The sequence below is a fragment of the Dermacentor silvarum genome, chromosome 8 (assembly GCF_013339745.2).
Source record: "Dermacentor silvarum isolate Dsil-2018 chromosome 8, BIME_Dsil_1.4, whole genome shotgun sequence".
Classification (NCBI taxonomy): domain Eukaryota; kingdom Metazoa; phylum Arthropoda; class Arachnida; order Ixodida; family Ixodidae; genus Dermacentor; species Dermacentor silvarum.
This window is the reverse complement of record NC_051161.1, coordinates 109,194,782-109,211,213: the sequence shown is the minus strand read 5'-3', so window position 1 is coordinate 109,211,213 and position 16,432 is coordinate 109,194,782.

Here is a 16,432-nt window from a genome sequence, read left to right as displayed (position 1 = left end):
CCCTTTGCCCACTTATATGCGATTCATTGAAATACCCAAAAGGCGCGCTGAGATTTCTTTAGGACAACGTTGCCAGTAATACTCAGAAACGTGCTCTCGGTAATAAACTGCGTTTTTTGGTGATGTCTCGGTTCTTTCTTAATTTACGCTTGCTATGAAATCGAAATTGAAGTTTGAAGGTTGCGCCAGCCACCATGTCGTCAGGGCCGATCCTCAGGGGTGCTTTTAGGAGTGGAGATCTTAGAGTTTGCCATAACAATTACTTGAGGTAAATGAGGCTCGCTATCATTCAGTTAACATCAACGAGATGATTAGTATACATACATTTTTGTAATGTTCGAGCTTGTAGCTTGAAACGTTCTTGTGACGCTATTTATTACGCTTTATCTTTAGTAATTCCCATGCACTCATAGTTTTAAACACATCAATCTTTCTGCTCAAATGCGCAATACTTGTGCAGTGTTGCAAATGGAACGCAATATTTTATTAAAAATTATCAGCTCACAAACTATACCCATTTGAAGCCAGGAGGAATCTTAATGAAATGCTTGTACCACCCATCCTTTCCATGCTCTCTTAACTGGAATATGTGCAGCTCCCGTAGACAGTATAGCGCCTGAGGTCGCTCTAGCAATCTGTGCGCGATTCACATCTATCGCTTTGTTTCCAGTATTGTTTACTAGTTTGGCGTCCTCATTTGGACGCCATGAGGACGAATGAGCACGCCATCCTCATTCACAAAACAGAGAAAGGCGTCCCAAAAAGATTCTGGAACCATATAAAAGCGCTCGTAGCTCCAAATAAAAACTTGCAAATGACTATAAGGATTGAAATAAGACTGTAACATCTACGAAGAGGACCATACGCTTGTGGTACATCACAGACGTTATTAGGGATAACTTCGGCACGAGAAAAAGCATAGTTCATACAACAGGTACAGCAACAACAGAGAGGCCTGAGAGATCAAAATTTTGCATAGAAAGCTTTTATTGGAAAAAGGCAGCAGGAAGTATCCCTAATAACACGGCAGCAGGACCGGATGAAATCTCAATACAACTAACCGAAAACGTTGGTCCAAAGAGCAAGGCACTGCTGAATAATGCCATAGAGCAAGTGATTAGAACAAACAAAATAACTGTTAGATGGCGCGAAAGCAAGATGAACCTCATCTACAAAGGCAAAGGAGATAATGATAAGACGAGCTCGTACAGGCCAGTTACAGTAAGGTCGGGGATATATAGAATAACAATGCAAGCCATGAAATTGGAACTGTCGAAGTGGGTGGAGAAAAACGATGTATTGGGGGAACTACAGAATGAGTTCAGGCCAGGCGGAAGCTAAGAGGATAATATATTTGTACTAACTCAGTGCATATAGATTTCAGTAGCTCAGAAAGGAGCTTTATCAATAGCATTTCTAGATATTAAATGAGCTTATGACAATGTAGACAGGGAATTGTTATGGGATATTATTGAACACGAAGCCATAGATGACGATCTCGTGGAGCTACTGAGACAACAGAGTACAAGTTGTATGGGAAGGTCGAAAAGGTAATGAAATGGTGGGTATTCACCAAGGATTGAAGCAAGGATGTCCTCTGTCTCCATTGTTGTTCACGCTTTACGTTAAGGGTATAGAAAGATGACTGGAAAACAGCGATTTAGGGTTTGATTTATGCTACATGCGTAATGAACAAATGGCTCAGCAGAAGGTTCCAGGACTGATGTACGCAAACATTGTGCTACTGGCGGACAATAAAAAGATTTGCAGATACTTCCGAATATCTGTGGCAGCGCAGCGACATATCTAGGGCTTCAGTTTGGCACAGTGAAATCAGAAATTATGATCTTTAATGAAGTGCCGAGTAAACACGTGGTGTCAATTAAACAGCAAGTCATATCCATAGTCAAGCAATGTAAGTTTCTCGGCGTACACATAAACGAAGGAAAGAATTACTCAAGCAACCACCAAGATAATCTGAAAATAAAGGGGAAGCGGAATGCAGCAATAATGAAACACAGAGCACTGTGGGGCCACAATAAGTATGAGGTGGTGTGTGGCATCTGGACAGGAGTAATCGTGCCAGCGTCAACGTTCACAAATGCCATTCTATGCTTAAAATCTGATATATTGGCGGGTTTGGAAGTTAACCAAAGATCAGTAGGCCGGTTGGCTTTGGGAGCACACGGTAATACGACAAATGAGGCAGTGCATGGTGACATAAGTTGGGCCTCTTTTGAAGTCGGAGAAGCACAGAGCAAAATTTGTTTTGAAGGCTCAGGAACATGCAGGAAAATAAATGGGCGGCTAGTGTGCACAAGTATCTGTACATAAAAAGCATGTACACAAAATGGAGGAAGAGGTCAAGGAAGTTGGCAACCAAGTACAGGGTAATCGAAACTTTAAATAGACAACCAGGAGTCATTAGAAAGGAAGTGAGCGAAATAGAGACAGTGAATTGGATGCAAAGAATGGAAACAAAAAGGACTATGGAGATTCACAAGAATGAGGAGAAAGAAATGAAAATGGAAATCTGTACTTTAACACAAAGGACAGTGCCTTGCTATTTGAGGCTCGAGCCGGTTGCCTAAGGAGCAAATCATACCGGAGCAAAAATTCGGAACTAGATGAGGCATGTGTATGCTACAGTAAAGATGCAGATACCACTGAGCAAATCCGAATGGAATGCGACGGAATTCACCCAGCGAGAACCGTAGGTAACGTACAACTTCCAGAAGCGCTTGGGTTTAAAGGGGAAGGAAACATCAACCGATCAGCCGTAGAGATAAGCAAGAGACGATTAGAGTATTGAAAAAAAAGCAGGTAAGAGATTGACACGACCTGATCTCTTAAAATGATAGGTAGCGGTACAAGGAAAATTTTGGGGGAAAAAAGAAAAAGGTTAATGAGAGGTATACAAAAATGCTAGTTGAAGAATATGTATAGTATACCTGAATAAATCAAGTAGGCTAGGGGACTATTTGTCGCCGCTCTTTTTCAAAGGAGATGCCATTAAATCATCATCATCATCTCGAAACCGTATGGATGAGAAAGCGTTCTGATGCATTCGTTAATTTGATTGAGCGTTTCAATTGTTCCTAGGCGCGAGCTTCCCCGAGCAAACTAAATCCGAGAGGATAAGAATAAGGTGGAAATACCATTGTATTCTTACAAATAAAAATTATCAACACGAATACGAACAGTCAGGGTATAAAATGCTTCAGAAATTCTGAGCATTGTCTTCTAGTGCGTAACAATTCTTTCTAGTGCTCCACTGATACTTTGCTTTTGCGTGCTGAATTAGCTAGTTTATGCATGTCTACTCATCGCTAATAATCTGCTCTTACATTATCATAACGATTAGATCTGTTCACTTCACATATGCAATAATTTTGCAGATATATCGTATTAACAGAGCCGAAACGCCGTCACAACCGGTTTTTCTTGCCACACCACAGGTCTTTTTATAATTTTTATTTTTTTTTATTTTCAGCTTTTATTACGACCTAGACACGGCCACGGCGAATTCACCGGGTTTCGCGTTACTTTTTTTCTAACGCTAGCAATCATCTACTATTACACTATTATACCGATTACACGTGTTAACTTGACCAATTATGCATTTATTTTGCAGATGGAAGGCGTCACGGGACGGACATATATTGCTGGGGTACTCCCAAAGGAATGCTTACGCATTAATATTCGATTCATACTTAGAAATGAATTCGAGACACTAAGGTGGGCTTCTTTGTTGCGAGTATTATGAAACCTGCTTGGCAGGCAAAATTTGAAATGGCAATAGTCCAAGCGGCTATTCAGCTCGAGTTCTTTGTATGTGGCGTTGTCCAGACTAAACATTCTCTTTAAAACAATGGTTCATTGTACTCAAAAATGAACACCTCGGTATTTTGTAATATTCAAAATGAACCAAATAGTTTGCGAAAGTCAAGTGTGGCTAGAAGTATCCGTTAACTAACCAAAGTGTAGCAAGTTATCAGAAGTGACACATAGACAAAAATTTTGGGAGCAATGCAGGAACAAAATGGGTAACGCAAGCTCTGTTATAAATTTTGCGGCAGAAGCCTAGATGACAACCTGTGATTTTTAGTTGTAGCCTGTCATTTAGTGTTTTGGAACTATAGCAGTTTTATTTTTTACTCTACAACCATGATGTTTTCTTTACCACGGACTATTTCACATGTCCCTAACGACACACGAGTGGGTCAACAGCTTTTTGTTTTAGTTTTTCCACAAATTTTCAACTTTTTGCGACGCCCGTCAATTTAACGTTTTTGGGAGACTAATCATGCAGCAGTGAATCTGTTTTCGAAGGCTTGCCTGCAATCAGGATTTAAAGTTGTTGAGAGGCTATTCATACAGTCTTTTAATTATCTTTATTTTGCAACTCATCCTTTGTTCGTGACACTTACTGTCTTTTCTGCACTTGTCTGTAGAAAAATGGTACCTGAATACACCGAAATAAATTTTGCTTCTGTAAACATACGCATCTACCTTTTGCAATTTGATAGTCCATTGGAAATGCGTTACTCACTCTTCGTATTCGTTTTAAAAAGGTTAATAATCGCCCACCTTCAATTGGACTGCTTCATGCGGTCCATGTTTGTGTTTGAGAAACGTTTCGCAATAGTGCTGGCACTTCGGCTCTTTAGTACTTATATAGCGTTTTTCTGTTGTTGTTTTTTTCTTTGTAAGCGAATGGATTGATTTCGCTATTTCGGCCGTTCTCGTGGTTAGTCGATGGGACGTAGTACGTCGGTGGTAGGTGGTCGGGCTAAGAAAGGAAGACGTTCCTTCACTCTATTTTGCGCTCTCTCTGGCAGAGCCTTCCACATTCTCTCTCTATCTCTCTAGCTGGCTTTCTCACTCACTCGCTCTCTCTCTCGCTCTTTCATTCGCTCGTATGTTCGGGCCATTCGCTTACTTGGGAATAATCCTCGATGGTTCTATGCAGTGGTGGTTCAAAGTATGGGGCGAAGACCATGTCTGCCGTCAACCGCTATAGCCGCCGTCCCAAAGCCGGTACCATTATCGCTTAAAGAACAGGAGTGAGCCCGGAGGGCCACTGGCTCTGTGCACCACGCAAGCTGCCCACAGGGACAGCCCGTAGTGAGATATTTCCACTTATTTGAACTACCTTCAAGACATTTAATAGGTTTAACGCCACAGTTAGAGTCAAAACTAGTGCTTGCCATTCTAGCATACAAACTCTATAGTGATATAAATTAAGAAACTTCTTTTGAATTTAGCTCGTAGTAGGCATCAAAACATCAAGTAGTGGCACCTACTTTAACGTCCAAAACCAAATTTAAACTACGCGCCACGGTGACCTTCAGTGGACGGATCATTGTGTGCTACACCACCTGCCTCCGTAGCCTCCGCAGTACAAGCCGTAAAAAAAAAAAACGAACCAGAGCGCACAGAAGGGATGAATGCTAATCTGTGATTACTGGTAACTGCAGTTCTACTCCGCACGTAGAAATACATTTTACCGCAAAATATTTCTAAAATAGTGCCATTCCATATCTCGTGCATTTCACTACCGTGATAAAAAGGGTTGAATGGCCCCTTTAACCATTAGTTCATCATTCCCCGATATGGAGAAAGAATCTCCAGAACACTGCCAAGATGACGTCCAAACTGCCGAGATGAGATACGCTATACATTTACGTGAAATTGGCAAACGGGTTTGAAACGGCAACACGTTCGGCCTGAATCGAGAAGGCGAAATGCTGCCATCTCAAACAATCAGACATATGTCATATTTGGGTGGGCGTTTGTGCGATCTCTGTCAGCACTACAAATGTGACATAAAAAAGCCAGAAATATCGCTGCTATAGCAAAATCGGGCTCCACTGATGAAATGAAAGAAGGGAGACAGGTTCAATACCCCGCTCTTCTTGTATTACGGCTTGAAAGCTGTTTATCACCAACGTCACATCACGGCCAGAGCACTCTTAAACAATCACCCAAATATTCCTATAGTTTCCGTTACAGTCCGACACTCGAAGTCTGCAGGGGAGGAGACGAAAAAAAAAACGCTTCTGACGGCGACAATGTGTCAGTGAGACAGACACCTGCGGAGCAGTGATGACGGTATGAAGTCTATGGCAATGATGACAGCAGATGAAGACGGCGGCAGTGCCACGTTGATAGTTCCACGAGAAAGCTTCGATGACAGCAGCACGAGAAGGGACGACGACATGGGTACAATGGCAGCGCGACGGTGACGAAGGCGCAATAATACCGTTATGACAAAGGCCGCATGACGAAGACGACATGACGGTAGCGGATGTTCGATGGAACCGGAATGTTGCAATGTACCGGGGTAATACAAGCAGCAGCGATGTTGCAGAGTAGAGTGATGTTACACGGATATAAAGATACCTAGCTCATAATTGCTTAGCAATGCAATGTGCTTAAACGAGGTGTAATATCGTGAAAAAAATATACTTAAGAGAAATTAGAAAAGAAAACAGTCATGAAGGAAAGGCAAAGAGGTTAATCAAGAGGAGCCTGGTAGGCTCCACCTCGTTTCCTTCCTTTCTTTACTGGGGAAGAGGGAAAGGTGACTGAAACATGGGAAGGAGGCGATAAGTTCACACATTGCACGGGTACAAACACAATGAAGAGTTCGTCAACAACTCTCTTCCACAATTTGCGACAAAACAAGAGAAGTCGCTACTTAAACAATGGAGCTAGAAACAAAGCTGTAAACAAGACTGATATACCGTGTATCCTAACTAACGCGGGCTAAGCTGTGAAAAAGTTGGGGGGGGGTGGGAAATGATGGGAGAGCTCGCTTTAATAATGGGAGAGCTCGTATTGAGAGTACAGCAAACCACAACCTAAACAATAAAAAAATAAACGCAGAATTCCGGGTGCGGCGCCGTTGCCTGCGAGCGCTGACAAGGGCGCAGTATTGCTTTAAGGACGGGGGGGGGGGGGGGGGGGGAAGGCGGCTTGAAGCAATTGCCGCAGAGCAGGTTCGAATGAAAGAGGAGGGCCCAACCTGTGGAGAAGGGCACTCTGATTCATCATTTTTGGTGCACTATTTGTCCGAACAAAACCTTTAGAGAAGCTATCATTGTTTCTTATCAAACTATCTGCAGACTAGCCAGATTGATAGAAATCACGGCGTTCATGACGGAAAGCTGCCACTATTGCAGTAAAATAGGCGAATAATATTCACTAGTGAATTAAGCGTGCAAGGCATAGTTTCGCATGGCTTATGACATTTCATTTGATATATATGACGTTATCGTGTGCAAAATAGCGAGAAAATTGAAGTGCGCATTGAATTTATTTGCGATACCTAGTTACTCGATTCTATCAGGTAGTTTCATTATGCAGGTACATGCTAATTTTATGAGGGTTGGAGTGATATGTATGACGAGTTCTTTGATTGTTGAGTGTGTATATCTAAGTAAAATGGTGAATAGAATTCACTAGTGACCGAAGCCTACCAGTGCCCTGTGATTATCTTAGAATATATCTTCATTATTTCGCTTGGTAGCCGTGACCACATCGTACGTGTGCCAATAACTGGCTGTGCGACTCCATGTAGACAGTTCCTCGCAATTATTTACAAAAAATGCTGCCACATCTGTTGCTCTAATAATAATAAAAAAGGCCTTCAAAAGTAGTTGTTAGTCTCGTGGCAGGAAAGATACTGCTCTCCTACCTTGCCCTTTTATTTTGAAGAAAAAATATCAACCCCCTTATATTTTCACAAGATTTCATTTGGCTTGAAATTGAAAGGTTCTCGAATTGCGTTAAAATTGAACAAAATTCATTGGCTGGATTAGTTCGGCTGAGGCTTTTAGTAGGTCCAGTTGTGCTTGGAATAAATTGAGTAGCGCTTGGATTAAAATGACTGGCATTTGGAAGAAGTTGAATTGGTCTTGGACTAAATTGACTGGTGCGGGAATTAATATGGCTAGCGCTTGGAATAAATTGAGCGCGAAAGCCCGGTGTCATAGAAGCTACACGACAACGCGTCAAAGAAAACTAGCAACGTCAATGCACAAACCACTGTAAAGATATATTTGTGACTGCAGATATTTCTTTTTTGCAAATCGCAGACACCAAGATCCTGCAAACTAAACCTAGAAAGTAGTGTGATGGTCACTACAGGGCTAAATGCGAAAAAAAAAAACAAAATACTAGTGCCATGTTAATCGTATAATTTCGCGTTATAGCGGGTAACTCCGCCTACGCCCCGTCGTCCCTAATTTAGTTATTTGCTCCAGCGAACTCGCAATCAAGGCATGCTATATTCTCATCCGTGAGTTCCACAGGTGTACGTTCTCATGAGCGATAAGCTCAGATATATACATTGTAGGGAAACCACAAAAGTCCGGCGGGATAAGCGATTGCACTGAGGTCCCTAATGAAGTGTTTCTTACGCCAGGCCACGTACTCTTGAACAGACATTGCGGGAACAAGCCATGTAGCAGCGCAACGCAGGTCAGGAAGGACTAGCCCAATCCCGCGCAGACATAGAATTGCTTCCTGCATAAACGTCGAGCAGTTAACGCACAAACCATGCGCATGTGCAATTATTCAGAGCACGCGTCCAGAAAAAGGTACAAGCACGCTGCTTGCAAATATTTGCAAGCGCAAATAGAGTGCGGAAGACACTAAATGAGATTCTGCTAGGGGAAGCATGCGCGTGCATTAATGACCGCAGGTTGCCACAACCAAGGTGTGCATAAAAGCCTACACCAAGTGCCATCAATAATGTTTCGGTAATGAAGGTGCGTGAAGTCCATAGCTGAGCGGCGAACGGTAACCAGAAAATTTGACTTGAAAAACGCTATGTCGGCCTGCAACGCCGCAATGTTTTGATATATGTATGCCACCTCCCGTGTTAATTTTTTTGCTCAGTTTCAGAGGAAAAACGTTGATGGCCTGTAACTATTTCAGCTTTTCTGAACAGTGTGGCGATAGTAAATTCAAAATAATGTCGATTCCTGCCATCCCTGAAAACAATGAATAAAAATAAAAAACTATCCTTGGTCGCGGCTCTGGTATTGCTGTCATTTCATGCAATGATGTCTCATCTCAAACACTTGACTTTCAAATTAATAGCCCCTAATACTCTACGACGCCGCATTCAAAGATGAAGTTTAATAAATAATAACTATTTTTTTCTAGGTGTTCCACGCACGCAACTTGGAGTAATAGAAAAGGGTAAGTTGGTTTAGCAATAATAAAATTAGTCCAATAAAGTTGATTCAAAATACAATCTACACGCTATGGCCACAGTTAACTCTGAGTTAGAACAGTAATCAAATAATGCGCAATCTCTCCCCCCCCCCCCCGAAAAAAAAAACAACGAAAAGAAGGACAGGGAACTAACTTTCAATATATTTCCTCACGAATCGTGTCAGCGCAGCTGTATTTCTTGTACAAATTCATTTTGATTTAAAGGAGCGTATACAACACTTTGATAATTTTCGTACTTCGTTGTGTGAAGATGTTTACTTATGCATTAGAGGACTTCCATGTATTACGGACGTAACAAACATAAGCGTGTTAAAAACGTTTGAGGCTGTCTTCGTGTATTGTAGGGAAAGAAATGATACCGACAAAATCAATAAAAAGGAAGTACTCTTAAAAACAATTTTTTCACGGAACAATAATAAATTTTGCATACATCGAGAAGCACGTACCGCCAGCACATAGACTGAAAGCTTCTTCAAAAGCTTACGTTACCGCATATCCGCGCGTAAGTTTACTTGCACAGTGTTATCTTTTCATCTTTCGCATCGTGTGCATTTGTTCAGATTTATTGCAATACTTTCCAAATACAGCCATGAGTGAGTGAGTGAGTGAGTGAGTGAGTGAGTGAGTGAGTGAGTGAGTGAGTGAGTGAGTGAGAGAGATACCCTTATTTGGAATCCGGCGATTGGGAGGACCGGGCCTGGGGCCGCCTAGATGGCCACTGAGAGCTGTTGATCCCACACGGCCTCCATGGCTCGCTGGACAGCCCAATGTTGGTTATTAGCTGAGCAGCGCGGCCGACCACAGCGCCCGCAGATTTTCCGGGGAGACTGCCATTTTATCTCGATATATTTAACATCGCCACAACATCTGTTGAAGGGTGGCTCTAGCACACTTGCATAGCTTGCATATATCGCTCGCGTATATCTCGGATTAGAAAGTCTTTAATTGCACGGGACAGGTATTGGTTTCTGTTTGTAATCGCCTCCAAGCAACGGACTCAGCTCTGTTCAGTATAGTGTATTCGCTTCCGATTTTGATAGAATTTGGCAATATCGCTCAATCTAGTTAGTCTTTTTCTCTCCAATTCTCCTCCTCCGCTTTCCCCTATCCGATGGAAGTCACTCCTTGCTTAGCTCCGCGAGCAACAACTCGAGCTTCGCGGTGGGCGACTTCGTTCGGGTTGATTGCGAGCATGCCTGGAGTCGTATGCGCGGGGATGATGATAAGTGGTTCTTGAGGGAAAGGGAAAGGTTGGCGCTATCTTCTGCAGCCCTTGAGGGAGCACGGCTCAGCGCCAAAACCAGAGCAATTGCCTGCCGTTCTTCTCCGCCTTCAATAATTTTGCTTCGTTAACTCTGATGATGTGCCACACCTCAGGAAAGATCCTACAGTTAGCATAGTTAGTTTCTAATGGCCGCCTGAGAGTCACTAATGATGTATTGAGCATTCGTGGACACCAATGATAGTCTTCTGCTGTATCGCAATGTTTGGTATTAAGGGACACGCTTGTAATGAGTTTTTGGGTGTGATCTACGACTACTGCCACGTAGCTATTTCTGTGTGGGTATTCAGTGACGTCTGCGACGGTTGCTCTGTTGTCGGACCCATAGCTTTGGATTATTTTCTCTGCTTTACCCGTGCGTCTGGCCTTGTTGTAAACTGGATGCATGTTCTTGGGTATATTTGGTACTAAGAGTTTGTCACAAATTTCTCTCGTTATCGTCCTGTTTTCCCCGTATTGATTGCGGTAATTCATTCGTAGCTTGCGTAGTATATGCCGTCCCATCTAGGCTTTGACTAGTTCCACCTGAGATGTTTGTTGTGCTTCTATCAGTTCGTCCAGTGTGTTGTGGAGTCCTAACTTTAGGAAGAGATCCGTGCTCGTACTGATGGGAATCGTGGGAAATTGTGGAAGGCTGCTCTGTCTGGCTCTGAATCTGACTGATTATGAATGATTGTATCAACCGCATGATACTTTCTTCTTTCTTACCCTTGTGCTCTTTAGTAATTCGTTTGATTATTCTCATGGTGTTTGTTACCTGTGTGTCTAACTTCCTTATGGTTTCCCCATCTGTACCTCTGATCTCGATTACTAGACCCAGCACCTTAAGCTGGTTGACTATTGGGATATTCCGCCCGTTCTTTGTGTGCAGTTTTGATTTCCTCGTGAACCTCATTTCAGTCGTATCCTTGGTAGGCCTGCCCCTAAGTGTAGCGCGGTATAAGAGAAGCTCGGATCTCTCTGTAGAGCATGTGAGGCCCGTTCCTATGAAGTGTTCCTTTACTGTGTTCATTGCGGCCTAGAGTCTTTGTTCTATTGATCCGTCGCCTCCATCACAGACCCAGAAAGTAATATCGTCCGCGTAGATTGGATGATTGAGGGACTCTATGTGATTAAGTATTTCGGGGAGTCCCATCAAGACGAGATTGAGCAGCATCGGGAAGATGACAGAGCTTTGCGACGTGCCAGCCCTCCCGATGTCGAACTCGGGCGACGTGAGCCCTCCGACAGAATTGACTGCTTTCCTATCTGATAGGAGACTCTTGATGCAGTTATACGTCCGTTGTTCCAGTCCTATTCATTCGATGTGTTTCAATATGGTTGCGTGGTTGGCATTAATAAACGCCTTTTTAAGATCAAGGCCCAAGATGGCTCTTGTAGAACGCGTTTTATAATCGATTAGGTTGAAGCATCGCATCTTGTATAAGAAGGCTTTTGCGAAATCCTATCATTGCATTTGGATATATGTTATTGTCCTCTAACAAGTTATCTACTATGTTTAATATTACATGTTCCAACAATTTTCCGACGCAGGTTGTTAGGGATATCGGTCTGAGGTTATCGATCTCAAGCTTCTTACCAGGTTTCGGGATGAGCGTTGTCGCCGCTTTCTTCCACTGAGCTGGTACTTCTCCCTTTATCCAGCTGTCGTTTATGAATTCTTTTAGTTTGACGATCGATTCATCATCGAGGTTCCTGGGAGTCTTGTTCGTTATACCGTCTGGGCCTGGGGCTGATTTGTTGCTTAACTTTTGTAAAACCGCACGGATTTCTGGCTCCGTGAATTCCTCGCCTAATTTTGCGTTTATATTCCCGTTGTAGCTAGGATGGTTGCAAGGGGGTGCCAGTGTTATGCATGTCTGCTTCAATTCTTTGAGAAATTCCTCTTCTGTGCCCTCATAGGCGCGTATTACCTTTTTAATGGCTTTACTGTGGTTTTTATTGTTATTCTCAGGGTCAAGCAGGAACCTGAGCATGTGCTAGGTTTTGCCGCCGCTTAATTTCCCATCCATGGAATTACATATCTCGTTCCATTGTTGTTCGCTCAATTACTTAGCATATTCTTCTATTTGACGAGGAGCGCTATGCGCTTTCTCAACTTTATGTTGTGCTCTTGACCTTTAAGTCTATTTTGAAGCAACTGCTTAGCTTCCCACATGTGGAGAAGTCTGCTGTCACATTTCTCCAAGTTAGATTCAGGTGGTGATATTTTTGTGGCAGCTTTTACGTCATCGCTGAGCTCCTTAGTTCATTGTTTTATGTCTGTGATGGACCGTGTCTGTGTCTTATCTCGCGTTTTACGAAGTAGTTCCCAGTCTATTAATTTTATCTGTTGTTCCTTGGTCTATTCCGCCTTTCTGTGAGATGTAACTCTGATATTCGGTGGTCGGTACTCAAAGCTTCTAGTGTGTTGCGCTACGTCACCTTTTCAATATTCTCGGTAGAGGGGCTCGTAATATTCGGCAAGACAAAATATTTCGAATGTGTTTAAAATGAGAAACAGCAAAAAACCATCCCAACCGACTGGGGGCACAGAGGAAGGGACGTGTATGAAGGCGCAGTATGGAGAGCCTCCTTTAAATGTAAACAGACAACTCCGTGCCTCCTGCCCATTTATAATAAGGTTGTTCTAGCTATATATCCCGCAACATAACTCTATTTAAGCTATATGTGGCAGCTTTGCCCCAGCATGTTAAAGAGAATAATAACTGAAAGTTTGTTTCAGGAATTACAATAGTGAGAAAGTTCAACATTCAAGGATTTTAGTTATGACTACGCACGCGGCAGTGCTTATGCCAGGCTCATCAGTGCATTACACTTGTAGGTAAAAGGCCTAAAAGGCCACCCTCAGCTACGTAAGATTTCCACATACATGACCTCTCAAGCTTTTGACATGCATATTGCAGACGTGCATACACTGGGAAAATGCAGTGACCATTGCCACTTGTGTAGGCGTAAGTAGAATCCTTTAAAATTAGACATGCCTGCACCTCAAGTTTTTGAAACGAGATCTTGCTCTCCATTATTTTATGAGCAGGGAAGAGGCTATATCAAGTTCACAAATCCCGTATAACGCCTTGCGAATGCTGAAAAAACAAAGAAACGCATAATTATTTGCCAGAATTAGTAAAAGGTAACATGAATAAAAACAAGCACCCGTAATGAAAGACGGGCACAGTTTATTAAACTCGAGCCACAATGATAGTAATGCACATGCACCGAATAACGAAAGCCCAGTACAGCTGACCAACAAATTCAATCACGGGCGAAAGAACATGCGTGTGAGCATCAAAAAATTGGTTCCCCTCTGCTTGTGCTTCTCACAAAAAGACATCTGTCGGATAAATGCACTACTACCAAGGAACCTGCAAGAAGATAGAAGCGGATACAGTTTTCAGGGCAGACTACCCATTTCTCCCATCTCAAAATTTAGATCGAAGCATGAGAAAAGCAAATCCTAGCAAAACTTCATTGTATGAGAAAAGAAAACGGTAAACACGTCGATGAATGGCAACCTGAAATAAAATAGTTAATAATTACATTTTGTGCAATGAGATCTAGGGAAAACAATGACTATAATAAATAAAGCGCTGAGTGTATAGAGCATCCCTCTTGACAAATGAATAAATTTATAGAAATAAACGTAAGCAAATATAAAAAGTTTATCTTTCCTGTACGCATGAGAATGGCTAGTGTGGTGACCTGCAAACAGTGGAGACGCTGTTAAGCCGGGAACAATTGTTTCGGCGAATAAAAATACCCACTAATACAAAGTGAGAGTCGCCGAAATCACGGTAACGAAATTCTACAGCTAACACTGCACGTCTACGCTAACGTGAAATATTTCGTGGTGGCACAGCTGCCTCTGGAGCTGTAGAATGTCGCCCTCGCGCGGTGTATGATTTCACAGGGTATGCCGCAAAGTAAACGGCAGTTCTGCCGGCCCCCCACATGAGCTACGTACCAAGTGTCGGCTGCAAAGTGACAAATAATCAGCGCGAGCTCCTTCCTCGCAGTGTCTGTCAGTTCCAGGGTGTCGCCGTGCCAGGTGACTCAGATATCAGCAGCCGCCGCTTTTCTGGGAAAAAGTATTGCTTGCTAGAGTAAAGCAGCGTACCAATTGTACATTCAAACGTTTACCGCGATCGAAAGCCGCGACAAAAGTTCAACTGGAGTGCACGGCTGCCGAGGGCAAACTGGCTAGTCCATGCTTGGCCGCCATTGAAACTGACGACATCACGAATATCAGCATGTTACTTTCATCATTGGGCGAAATTATTGTGAGTAGAGGGTGAATGTCAAGAACAAAACTTGGCAGCTTGTGAACGGCGGTGGTTCGTTCTGCGATGCCTTCGCTAAAGCTTTGATGCAATATGAAAAAGGCTGAACAAGCAATCAGCGGTGTTTAGGCTGCTGGCGACGTGAGAGCGTAGCCCTGTTGGACGAATTTGTAAACGGGCACAATTTAAGAGGCATACAATAAACGCAACATCTGGCGTGCATTACTCTAAGAAAAGCTGGCCATGCTTTGCTTTATGGTAAGCTGCAAGTCAAACGGAACATTGAAAACTCTTACGTGAATGAAAACTCCGCCATCGCCGCGCGGTTTCATCAAAATATCGCTGTCCGGTAATGCTGCTATATGAAAGGTATCAAGATGCACCTATCAGTTTTCTTCGAGCCCCCATAATAGTCCAGGAACATTACTTCGATTTTGTCAAATTATCGTGGCTTTCATCATTAGAAAACACGTAAAGATTGGGACATCCGAAGTCACATGAGCCACAAACAGTGCACACATTCAGGCGCAGACCGAGATATTTCACGGTGACCGTATGTGCGAGTATTTACCTGTTGTGCGCACACACTTGGTGATCCAGATGGAGCGAAGTGGTGCGAAAATCGTGACATTACATCGCCCGTTTGGTGGCAAAGTATCGGTATATGGCTTTCGTTGCCATGAAAAAACGTTTACTCCCCGCGGCTATTGGAATGTTCTCCCCGTCGATGAAGAGAGCGCTTGCGTATTCAAGAGAGTGTGCTGCAAATTATCTATGGACCTGTACTCGACTGAAGAGAAGAGTTGTAATAGGATAAATCCATTTTTTATACAGTAGATGCTGCGTGTACGTTACCATGACTATTTCATTTTGGGGTGTATGTAGAGATTAAATGTGGTAGAATTTTTCTTCATATTATGCATTAAAGACACATTGTCACATTGTTTGCAATAAGACGAATTATGCGTTTATCGGCAATATTTTAAACCAGCGTAACTCTCGTTTGCGTTCCCCGCACGGCCATCACATTCCCACACCTGGTGTGACCCCAGCGGCGCACACTATAAGGTCTGAAATGGCATCATTGTTGGCAAGTGTTGGTGCTTGGTTGGGAGCTCACACTCAACGTGATCGGCTGATTCTACCCCCCCCCCCCCCCCTAACCGAAGCCTCAGCAACTTCCTATCCTAGCCAGCCGAATGCGGTAGTTGTCTGCTTGGTGACGCAGAGAGCGGACGAGATACATCGCGAGATACATAACGAAAGCTGGCTTGAATCGGACATTAATGATTCGCAATAAAAGCTGCCGCCGTGGTTGGCTAGAGTTATTAAGGCGACTGAGTTTCGAAATAGTGCTGGCACATTTGTACATGGGTGCGAGCAGCTTGCTTCTTGCTAAAGAGGTCTTGCTGCTTCTTGCTAAGCATGTATTTCTTGCATAAAAGACTCGTGTGCGGGTGTTTTTAGTTAAACACATATGCGCCCCTCCTATTGCGGGAGACTCCTGTTCCGGTATTAGGAACCATGCAAATGTTATTGAGCCATTTCTGTAATCCACTGGCGGACGTTCAGGCTACATTGGACCTGGACGGATATCACCTGGACACGCTGTAACCGAATA